The following is a 12292-nucleotide window of genomic DNA, read 5'->3' as shown; positions in this document are numbered from 1 at the left end:
GGCCAGGTATTTAGCTCAGTGCTTCCATCACCTGCCTTGAAAGTGCAAGGTTCCAAGTTCCATCCCCAGTACGAAAGAAAAAATTATAAAAAGCTTTATGCTGACGGTTCAGGCAATAACTGAAATATTTACGAGGGCCAAGCAGAGAGAGGGGGCGCACCTCTTACCTAGAAGTGTGCTGTGTGAGCTGGGTGGCTTGGGGTTCAACAGAAGAGAGAAGGTGGCCTAGCAGCTAGAGTCCCACATTAGAGGTCGTTAATAATGTGGGGAGCCTAAAGTGAAAGAGAATACATGCCAAGTTATTAGACAAATGAGTCAGGCTCACTTGATGAGGGCAATGCCATTCTCACAATAGACTTTAATTGTTTTTTTTTTTTTTTTTGGTACCGGGGATTGAACTTGGGTCCTTGCCCTTGTGAGGCAAGCTGAGGAACTACTGAGCTAAATCCCTGGCCCTAGACTTTAATCTGTGCACATTAAACGGGAGACCCAGACAAGTGTTCTGAAGGAAGAAGAGCCATAAGAAGGCTTCCTCTTTAGGTACCTTGAAGGGCTGGTCAGAGTAGAATCTGTTCAAATGAGTCTCTGATTTATTATTCATAAACCTAACTTTTTTTAAATTGGGTTTATTGGTACATTCTAGGTAGATAGTACAGTTACATTCATTACTGGGATCTTGTACCTTTACATGCCAGGTCTTGGTTCTCATTTTTTCCCCTTGTCCCTGCCCTCCCTTCACCCCCTCCTCCCCTCCCCACCTTCAAACACTTTAATTCCATTTTTACATTTTCTCATATTTTTGTCCTTTTCCCTTGTTACCCTTTCCCTATCCTTCTCTCATAAACCTAACTTTAACACACAAATTACCTTTGGAAAAAATATTAAAAGTAAAAATTTAGCATTTCTGTAATCCCAGTACTCTGGGAGGCTGAGACAGGATGATCGTAAGTCTAGGCTACATTGGGCTGTTTTGAAGGTTGGTTTTTGGCTTTTTGTTCTGTTTGGTTTTCATAGGGTTTTTGTTTTGGTTTGGTTTGGTTTGGTTGTTTATTTTTTGAGACAGGGTCTTGCTCTGTAATTCATGCTGATATGGAACTCACTGTGTAGCCCAGGCTGGCCTTGAGCTTATGGCAATCCTTCTGCCTTAGCCTCCCTAGTGCTGGGGTTACAGGCATGTGCTACCACACCAGCCTGTCTTGAGATTTAAAAAGAACAAAAGAACTGGGCTTGTAGCTCAATGTCAAAGCCATGGGTTCAAACCCCAGTGCCACAAGAAAGGAAAAAAGAAAAAGTGAAAATTAACATAAATTTGCCTGTACTGAGGATTAAACCTGTGCTTATAAATACAAACTTCCCTATAATGAATATGATCAATATGTGTGACAAAATCTACTAATAAACCCAGTTCCTTCCTATTGAGACACACCCGAGCCCTTTTCATTTGTATTATTAAATTTCTTTTGGTTTTCTTATATTCCAGGCTGGCCCCGAACTTGCAGTGATTCTCCTGCCTCAGCCTCCTGAGTGCTGGGTTATAGGCATGTGCCACCATCCCTGACTTATTTTTTGATACAAGGTCTGGGCTAGAATTTGAGTATCTGGAATGACAGGTATATACCCCTTCTCCTGGCCATTAAAGGATATTAAGCAGGAGAGTACAATGAAATGATCTGCGGTTTTGTTGTTTCTGTTGAGATAGTGTCTTGCTGTGAAGTCCATCCAGGCTGGCTTGGAATTCCTAACCTTCCTGCCTTGGAGCCCACCAAATGCTGGGATTACAGGGTCAAAAGTGCAAAAGTGCACACCAGGCCTGGCTCTTCTGTTTGGTTGTTATTGTTATTTGCTTTTTGAGGCAGGGTCTTGCAGTTTAGCTCAGGCTGGCCCTGAACTCACTGTGTAGCCCAGGCTGGCCTTAAACTCAAGGCTATCATCCTGCGTCAGCCTCCAGAGTGCTGAGATCACAGACCTGCACCACCATGCCTGGCCTTATGACTTTTCTTTGTTTGGTATCAGTGATCGAACTCAGGACCTTGCTCTTGCTTGCAGGGCAGGCGTGGCACCACTCAGCTAAATTCCCAGCCCCTTATGACTTCTTTTTTAGTCTATTTTGTGAGTAGTATCGCAGTGCTTCTGAATGTTTGAGTCTCCTATTCACGGCCAAACCCTCATAACCAGATTCTCAGCAACATTCTTTTCCCTCATATTTTGGGACCTGTCTTAAATTCAGGTTAGGTTATGGTGCTGTATTAAGAAAACCAGTAGGACAACATCTCTCTGTCCAAGATTGGCCCAGGGATGTTCCATATACATGGTTGGAGGTGGAGTTATTTTAATGACTTGCTCTCCCAGCCACTGGTGGGGCTACTGCTTTCTCAGGTGTGGTGATTACAGAGGAGAAGGACAGTAGTCTAAACAAAACAACAAGGTTCTTGGAAAAGAAAATAGGTGCACTCACCCTTCCCCCTTCAGTGCAGAAGGAAGCGCAGGTGGTTCCACGTGGGCCTCATGTCCCCATCTAGGAAGGGCAGGAGGTAACAGGTTAGTGGCTGGGGATGCAGCTCAAACAGAATGCTTGGGTAGCACGTGAGAGACCATGAGTTCATTCTCTAGTCACAAGCACACACGAGCCCTTCAGAAAGCTACTTGGGAGGCTGAAGCAGAAAGATAAAAAATACTCCAGACTAAATAAAATTCTGTCTCCAAAACAAAACAAAAATCCTGGGGAATATAACTCAGTAGTGTAGTACCCAGGGGTTCAATCCCTACAATGTGGGCCGGGGATTTATCTCAGTGGTTCTGCCGCCACAGGCTCAAGGACCTGAGTTCAATCCCGGGTACCAAAAACAAAAACAAAAAAAAAATCCCTCTTATGAAAACAAATGTTTAGCTGAGAAAAATAGGGTATACATCTGGTCTACCTGGCTACTCAGAAAGGAGGCTAAAGCAGGAGGATTGATTCAGCTCAGGAATTTGAAGCTGTCCTAAGCAACATAGCCTTTCTTTCTCTCTCTCTTTCTCTCAGACACACACACACACGCACACACACACACACAAGCCAGGTATGGTGGCACACGCCTGTAATCCTAGCACTGAGAAGCCTAAAGCAGGTGGATCGCCCCAAGTTTGTGGCCAGCTTGGGCTACACAGTGAGTTCAAAGCCAGCCTGCACTATATAGTAAGACCTTGTCTCAAAAAATAAATAAATAAATAAAATCAAAGTATGGGCCTGGGATGTAGCTCAGTGGTTTTGCCTCCTGCCTCACAAGTGTAAGGTCCCAAGTTCAATCCCCAGTACCCCCCCAAAAAAGTGTGTGTATGTATGTTTGTATGTATTTATTAACTATTTACTCATGGAGCAAAACTCCATAAATATGTATGTACCCCTCAAATAGTTATGAATTTAATACTGACAGAATATGTAGTCACTTTTTAGATAAATTGAAATAGCACTGGAATTCTGTTTGTTTTGGTTTTAGTATTTCCTTAACTTGAAGGTTTTTGATTTTTTGCTTTTGGAGAGAGTCTTAAACTGTGTAGATCTAAGGATGACCCTGTCTCAAAAAAGTTTAGTAAGTGAGGGGGAATATATCTATCCCCACTACAATCAATCAATCAATCCATGTATGTACAACCTAGTAAGAGCACAGAGATACTCATGAACTGAGTGGTTTGCATTTCCTTAAGAACAGCTCTGTATTTTGGACTTTGTAACAAACACCAATTAACTGTTACATCACTGCTGAGAGGCAGAGTTTGTCTCACCAGTTCTCAGTGATAAATAATAAGGCAGCCTGGCACAGTGACGCAAGCCTCTAAGCCTCCCACTTGGGAGGCTGAGGCAGAAGGATCACAGGTTCAAGTGCCACCTGGGCAATTTGGAGAGATCTTGTCTGAAAAATAAAAGATAAACCAGGCATGGTGGTGCACACCTGTTGTCCCAGAACTCTGGGAGGCTGAGATAGGAGGATCACAAATTTGAGGTCAGCGCGTGTAATTTAGCAACTTAGATCCTGTCTCAAAATGAAAAATAAAAAGAGGTTGCTGGGCATAGTGGTGCACACCTGTAGTCCCAGCACTTGGGAGGCTGAAGCAGGAGGATCGCCATGACTTCAAGGACAGCCTAGGGTACATAATAGTTCAAGGCCAGTTGGAAATACATAGTGAGACCTTGTCTCAAATAAAGGGCTGAGGAGGTAGCTCAGCCTGAAGGTCCTGTGTTCAATCCCAGTACTGTACTACAAAAAAGAAAAAAAAAAAGAGGAAGAAGAATCCTGACATTTTAGATCTAAGAGATCATAATTTATTTTTTTAAAAAATACAAATTAAGGGCTTGATTAGAGACAACAGTATGGATGAAGAGATGTCACAAGCAAGGAAGAATGGTAAGGGTGGCAGGTGCTGGTGCTAAAGGACTTCACAGGAGTCACTGGATGAGGGATTCTAACAAAGCCTCATAGGCTAGACCTTCTTGGACCTCCGCACCGGTGCCTGCTATTCCCTAGGCCTGACCTTCTTCCCACCATATGCCCAGGCTTCAAAACTACTGTTTTTTTCAAGTCCTTCTATAGCTGTGGCTTTGATGCCTAAAACATGAATCATCCCTGTATCTCCCAACAAACTTCAAGTTTTTGACAGTGTTGGGACAAAGTAATTATATGTAAGCGTGGTGGCACACACCTGTAATCTCAGCATTTGGGAGGCTGAGGCAAGAGGACAGCTGTGAATTCAAAGCCAGCCTAGGCTATATAGTGAGACCTTGTCTCAAAAAAAGAAAAAAAATTAATAATAATACACACCTGAATCCAAACCAATAGATATTTAATGTCCTCTAACATGAAAACACACTAATATCTTTTTTGTTTTTGTTTTTGTTTTTTCCCTCTTTTGGTACCAGGGATGGAACTCGGGTCCTTCCACTTACAAGGCAAGTGGCAGAGCCACTGAGCTAAATCCCCGGCCCCGCTCTTTGTTTTTTCTTGTTTTGTTTTTGTGGTTTTTTTTTTTTTAGATAGGGTCTCTGTATAATTTATGCTGGCCTTGAACTCACTATGAAGCCCAGGCCAGCCTGGAACTATAGGGGGAAAGGGTATGTAAACAGAAAGAAAAAAGAAAAAAAAAAGCAAGGGCCTCATTAGGCTTTGTGGCAAATCTTAACTAGAAAGAGTTAAAATTTTGCTGGAAGGAGCAATGAAGAGGATAAACAGGAGAGCTGATAAGCAGGATTTGGAGGAAGCCAGGCAGCCAAGCACACTGACCAAAATAGCTGCCCCTCTCCACCTCCAGGAAACTGCAAGGGAGAGAGGGGAGGCCAGTTAAGAGAATTTATTTAGTATACACACCTGTGAATACGCAGACATATACATGGGTGCCTCAATTCATGAACTTAATTCTTTCCACGATTCTGGTCACAAACTGAACTGGATGAGAACCAAATCAAATTTCCCCTTAAGGTCGACATTGAACCTAACCACTGAATTTGATATATACCTATATCTATAATATATGCTCATATTTCTACTTTAGGGCCACTGTATTGTTACACTAGATACACATCCTTTTACTTAATCACTAACTCTAAGAGGCTTTGTGTGTAGTGCTACTCCTAAACCAACCTATAAATCCCTGAAAAAGATAGATCAGCAAGAAAAAGTCAAAGCCCACTTAGGAACGTGTCCATAGGCCATGACACCCATGTCAGGGTCCCATGGCCTGGGCTTGGCCTATGACTTGTCTAGAGAGCCAGTCAGGTTGTAACAAGCCCAGGTATCCACCTGGGAAGGAGGTTTATATCACTTGATAAAAGGAATCTGAGGACAAAGACTCAGGGTTATTTGCCTTTCTGATGCCACCTGCCCAAGTACAGGACAGCTTTCTATTTTCCCCTTTTCCTTTTTTTTTTTTTTTGTATGGGGATCGAACTCTGGATTTTCCACTTGCGAGGCAGGCATTGGAACCCCTGAGCTAAATCCCCAGAACCTTTTCACTCTTTTCAAATAAAGTGTCTTCCTTCTTAAACTTTGTACCTCGAACTGGTTACTGGTGCTCAGTTTACAACGCTGGTGAGCTGCTCAGACGGTGCACACCCCTGACATGACAGAACTCAGTGATCCTCTTGCCTCAGCCTCCCTCAGTGTTGGGATGATAAGTATGCACCACCCATCTGGCGCTCACTTGTTCATTTTTCCAGGTCTCTGCCGCAAGTTGAAGATTGTGTGTAAGAGGAGAAAAGGAAGAGGCGAGGCCCTGATGCGCACGCCTTCACAACACTCCCTGCCCAGGGCTCCCCTAAGGTGAGTGACCACCACCCTCCCCGTTCTGTCTTGGTCTAACATTCCATGGGACAGTAGGATTGATGTTGTACTCCGACCAGGTGGGATGCACAGGAGGCATGCAGCTCGCTAATGAATAAGTGAAGAACAGCACAAGCCGGGAAGGTTGAAGAGCAGAGAGAACAAAGCACGGCAGTACACGCAGGGCCTATGTAGTCGAAATCTTGCACAATGGGAAACCTTCTCCTTTACATTTTCCTTTTTGTGATTTCTCTCTTGGTTTTTTGGTTTGTTTGGTTTGTTTCCTTGGAGACAATACCATGATGTAAAAGGCTTAGCCGGGCGCGGTAGTGCACGCCTGTAATCCCAGCATTCGGGAGGCTGAGGCAGGAGGATCACTGTGAGTTGGAGGCCAGCCTGGGCTGCATAGTGAGTTCAAGTTCAGCCTGGACTACATAGGGAGACCCTGTCTCAAAAATCCAAAACCTAAATAAATAGAAAACTAAAAATCCTAGTAAACTAAAACCCTGAACTGTTCATCCAGTAGTGTTAAGGTGGTCTCTTTCAACTTTGTTTCTGTGCAACTACAGGTGACTTCTGTTGTAGGGCTACCTGTTGTGTTATAACAGTATTACATATCAATAGTGTTATTATAACTTTATTTATATAAAATTCAAGTGTTTAGTCAGTTACTGTGTCTTAATTTTTATATGCCTTCCATTTTTAAATGTTTGGTTTTTATCAGTATATATTTATAGTACAGAAAGATGACATTCATCATGGTGAGTTGGTACATGGACATAGCACATTTTAACTCTTTGCTGTTTTCTTTCCCTCACCCCAACATACCTTTTGTTTTGAAGTGCTTCAATGAATACTGTATTTCCATGAAAATATAGTGATACAATGAACCAGCTAGTAAACACTTCTACAGAGCCAGGCAAAGTGGTGCACTCCTGTAATCCTAGTACTCAGGAGGCTGAGGCAGGAGGATTGCAATGAGTTCAAGGTCACCCTGAACTTCATAATGAGACCCTAATCTTCCTCTCAAAATAACAAAAACAAAAAACAAAACCAGCCTTGCATAGTGGGACATGCCTATAATCTCAGCACTCAGGAGGCTGAAGCAGGAGAATCCTCATGAGCTCAAAGCCAGCCTGGGCTACTTGGTGTGACCCTGTCTCAAATCCAAAACCAAAAGGCATAGTCAACCTCTTCCAACTCTAGGAGCCAAGTGACACTCCTTACAATTACTGTATTTTGCAATGTGGCCAGGAACCAGTTCTCCAGTTCTGTCTTAGCAGCTGTACCCTCAGTGTAATCATCAGGAAGGTAATAACAGAAGCCGGAGGTACATAAGGCCCTGTCCAGATTCTTTATGAGCTGCTTCACAGAGTCTTAAAGGATAATGAAACAATTAAAATCACCACAGTGTATGGAAGTGTTACTGATGTGGAACCCTCCCAAAGGGTTGTGTCATCCTTACTGAGTGATGTATTTGTACACATAGAGAAAGCCAGGTATGGGCAGACACATTTCTCTGCGAACCATAACAAGCTGCATGTAGGAGCCAGGAGCCTTTGCTGTCTTTGGAGTACATGTGGGAGGTTGTGGGTGGAGAGGGCAGGAAGAAGATGTTGTACAAAAAGTCAATATTCTGACTCAGCAAACTTTGTTTCTTCTGCCTCTGGGCATCAGATTTAGGGCCTGGCACATGCTCAACAGACATTCCACCACTGAGCACAAGCCAGCCCTTTATTATGCTAGTGTTTTGCTGTTTTTTTGAGACAGGGTCTCACTATGTAGTTCAGGCTGGCCTCAAACTCATGCTGATCCTCCTGCCTCAGCCTCCCAAATGCTGAGATTATAGGCTTACATGCTGGACATGCTTACACTTCTGATTCTTCTGCTTCAGCCTCAAAGAGAACTGAGATTACAGACATGCACCACCATGCCTGGTTTATTTAACCTCTTATGATCTCTTTCATTCATATTTTTTTCTTTCTCCTCTAAATTTTTAAAAAAGAATCATAATATGAATTTTAAAAAACAGAAGCTGGGCTTGGTGGTGCATTTCTGCAATCCCAGTACTGAGGTAGGAGGATCATCAGAAATTTGAGGCCAGCCTGGGCTACATAGTTGTTTAAGACCAGTCTGAGAGTCAAGGATTTAGCTCAGTGGAGCTACGCCTTCCTCGCAAGTGCAAGGTCCTGAGTTCCAGTTCCGGTACTGGGGAAAAAAAAGAGACCAGCCTGAAGTACACAGCAAGACCCTGTCTCAGAAACTAAAAATTAATGGCCGGGGATTCAGCTTAGTGGTGCTGCCACCTTCTTCGCAAGCGCAAGGACCTGAGTTCAGTCTCTGGTACCAAAAATACCAAACCAAAGTAAAACAAAAGAAACCCCCAAAAAACAAAAATTTAAAAATAACCCAATGATTTTCATTTCTTTCTTTCTCTCTCTCTCTTTTTTTTTTTTTTTTTTTTGTACCAGGAATTGGACTCGGGGGTCTTGCTCTTGCCAGGCAGGTGCCGCACTACTGAACTAAATATCCAACCCCCAATGATTTTCTTCATTGGATTCTAACAATTAAGTGAATTATTGCAAAGGGCTTATTCTATTATTATTGCATGCAGCACATGTGCACAGCTTTGTTTTCAGCCCAAATAGACACAAAGATGGCCAGTCAGTCAGTATGAAAGCAGCTGCCCTTTGAGAGGTACCCGGAATATTCATCTATCAAATTGTTGAAAATGCTGCTGTGCTTTTTTGTGTGCCAGCATGTTTATTAGTTAAGTCAGTTCTTCCCAAACATTATACCAGGTACCATGCTCAGTGTTGAGATGAAGAGATAAAACCATTTCAGCTCTCAAGATGCTCAGGTGAGGGAAAGAAGCAGACACTTGAACCACTCTTACCCCCGTCCCCGACATCACACTCTGAGAAATACTAGAATACAGGATGGTCTTCAAGGTAGGGAAAAAAGACAGAGGTGTCTAGCCGGGCGAGGTGGCACATGCCTGTAATCCCAGCATGTGGGAGGCTGAGGCAGGAGGATCTCTGTGAGTTTGGGACCAGCCCGGGCTACATAGTGAGTTCCGGGTCAGTCTCAACTACATAGTGAGACCCTGTCTCAAAAAAACAAAAAACAAACAAACAAACAAAAGACATGGGTGTCTGGCTCAGAGCGGGGCAGACAGAGCTGCCATGGAGGGCTTCCTAGGGGACATGTGGCCTGCGCTGAGCACTGCAGGAAAAATAAATGTCGCTCTATCCTGGAAAAGGGGAATTTGAATGTGTATACAACTATGAAAGAATATGGCTTGCTTATTTACGTATTTATTTATTTTTGAGACAATCTGGAGTTGAACACACTATGAAGCCCAGATTGGCCTCAAATTTATGGCGCTCCTCCTGCCTCAGCCTCCTGAGTGCTGGGATTACAGGTGTGTGACACTGCCCAGCTAAAACACGGCATATTTAAACTGGCCTGTTTGGTGAAACTGCCTGTTCATCGTGCCTGAAATTTAGGGTATATAAGACTACTGAAAATGCCCTTCCAGGTGTGGTGGTACACACCTATAACCCCAGCACTCGGGGGCTGAGGCAGGAGGATCACCACGAGTTCAAGGCCAGCCTGCACTACATAGCGAGTTCAAGACTAACCTGAACTATGAATACAGTGATACACTGTCGTAAAAAAACAAAATTAGGGGCTTGGGGATTTAGCTCAATGGTTCCACCTCCTGCCTTGCAATCGCAAGGACCCAAGCTTGATCCCTGGTACCAAAAAAAAAAACCCCAAAACCAAAAACAAAACCCGAAACTAAAAACCCAAATTAAATGGTTTGTTGCTGTTTTTTGTTTTATTCTTGCTGTTGTTGTTCAGTCGACTTCTTCACTCCAACCAAAACATCTCCTTTGAAATGACCCCCTCTCCAGTAAGTGCCAGAGCAACTGGATGGAGTCCGCCGCTCCCCTCTGCCGAGCCCTTCAGGCTTCTGAGCTCCCATCGTGGTGGCACTCGTGCAATCGCTGTGCTCTGTGTTCATAAGTCCCACAAGGAAAGAGCCCATCCTGCTGTGTTTAGTGCTGTCGGCTGCACGGGGGACACAGTTGTTCATACTCGGAAGGTATACAATGGGGAGCAGGCAAGATGGGGTGGGGAGGTGGAGACAAAGAATGTCATGTGCGCGTCCAAATCTGCCGTACGAAGCCATTAATCTGTATAACCAAGATGCACTAACAAAAAAGATCTGAAAAAGGGAGCTTATCGTAACAAAGTAAAGATTTCATTTGTTTTCCCATTTCTCCTGACTTCCTTCTTTACTTTTGAGTCACGATCTCACTAAGTTGCTACCTTACCCAGGCTGGGCTCAAGCTTGCAGTCCTCCTTCCTGCCTCAGCATCCTGAGTGCTGGGATTACAGGTCTGTGCCACCACGCTCAACTGATTCTTAATCCTTTTTTTTTTGGGTATGGGGATCGAACTGAGGACCTTCCACTTGTGAGGTAGGCCCGGTGCCACTGAACTGAATCCCTGGTCCTAAACCTTAATCTTGGACAGGTTTTTTTTGTTTTGTTTTGTTGTTTTGTTGTTTTGGTACCGGGGATTGAACTCAGGACCTTGCACTTGCAAGGTAGGTGCCAGAACCACTGAGTTAAATCCCCGGCCCAATAGGATTTCAGTAAATAAGAGCCAGGCATTTCTGTAATTTCATCACTTGAGATGATTGTGAGTTGGAGGTCAGCCTTAGCTACATAAGGAATTAAGACAGAACTACAGAGTGAGACGGTGGCCCAAAAAGAGGAGGAGGAGGAAGGGAAGGGAGGAAGAAAGAAACAGAATGAGGGACAGAAAACATAGAATCAGCAAAAGAAAAAAAAATCAGTGGAATGGATTGCTTTTTCAGTGATCAACATGTAATAACTAATTGTTACAGGTATGGAAACTATACCACATGTGCAAAATAACCTCGATTTGCTACATTGGGCAAAAATACAATAACTTTCCAATTTTAAAGCATCTTTTGCCGTCACTGACATATCATATCTGAAAACACTAGAAAACTAGGGATGTGGTTTGAAATTTTCAAAAAGTTTTATGCCACTCAAACAGATTTTGCTTAGAGAGATAGAAAGAGAACATGTATAAAATACATATATACTGGATTAGCATATAAACTAGTACTAGTGCTAGTGTAGATAGGTAACTTAATTAGGTATCTTGTAGCCAATTAGGGCAGACCTGAGAGGATCTACCAAGGAAGAAAATCAAGACGTTCTCTAAAGGCCAGGATTGTAAAAGAAGAGAAGCTATCACACCCAGTGGGATGAATAGCAGTGATTGATATTCTTTTTTTTTTTTTCACTTTTTTTTTGGCACAGGTATGTGTGTGTGTGTGTTGGGGGTGGGGGGTTGAACTCAGGTCATTGTGCTTGCAAGGCAGGAGGCGACAGAACCACTGTGCTAAACCCCCAGCCCAGTGATTGATATTCTAAGTAGGTATCAATCACCTGGGTGGAGGACCAAGATCTTCCTGGAAAAATCCTGGACCCATCCCTTACCAAGAATCCTTGCTTTCCTTGTACACTTGCTACATGACTGGCTCCCCCAGTGGATCCCCATTTAATCACTATTATCTAAGTAACTATACTTGTAATCTTATTGGTTGTCCACTTTGTGATTTCTTGGTTTTTGTTTGTTTGTTTTTTGTTGTACTGGGGATTGAACTCAGGACCTTGTGCTTGCAAGGCAGACACCGTGCCACTGAGCTAAATCTCTGACCAAATATACTATGGTTTTTTTGTTTGCCTACTATTGCCTACTAGTCTCCCCCCATCCCCCGACACCAGGGCTCAAACTGAACCAAATCCCCAGCCCCTTCATAGTGATATTGTTAATTACTGTCAAAAAACATAAATAGGGCCAGAGATTTGGCTCAGTGGTTCCACCACCTGCCTCATAAGCACAAGAACCTGAGTTCAATACCCGGTACCAAAAAAAAAAAAAAAAAAAAAAAAA

Source organism: Fukomys damarensis, unplaced genomic scaffold (genome assembly GCF_012274545.1).
Source record: "Fukomys damarensis isolate Sample0158 unplaced genomic scaffold, DMR_v1.0_HiC HiC_scaffold_25, whole genome shotgun sequence".
Taxonomy (NCBI): domain Eukaryota; kingdom Metazoa; phylum Chordata; class Mammalia; order Rodentia; family Bathyergidae; genus Fukomys; species Fukomys damarensis.
This window is presented reverse-complemented; position numbering follows the sequence as displayed.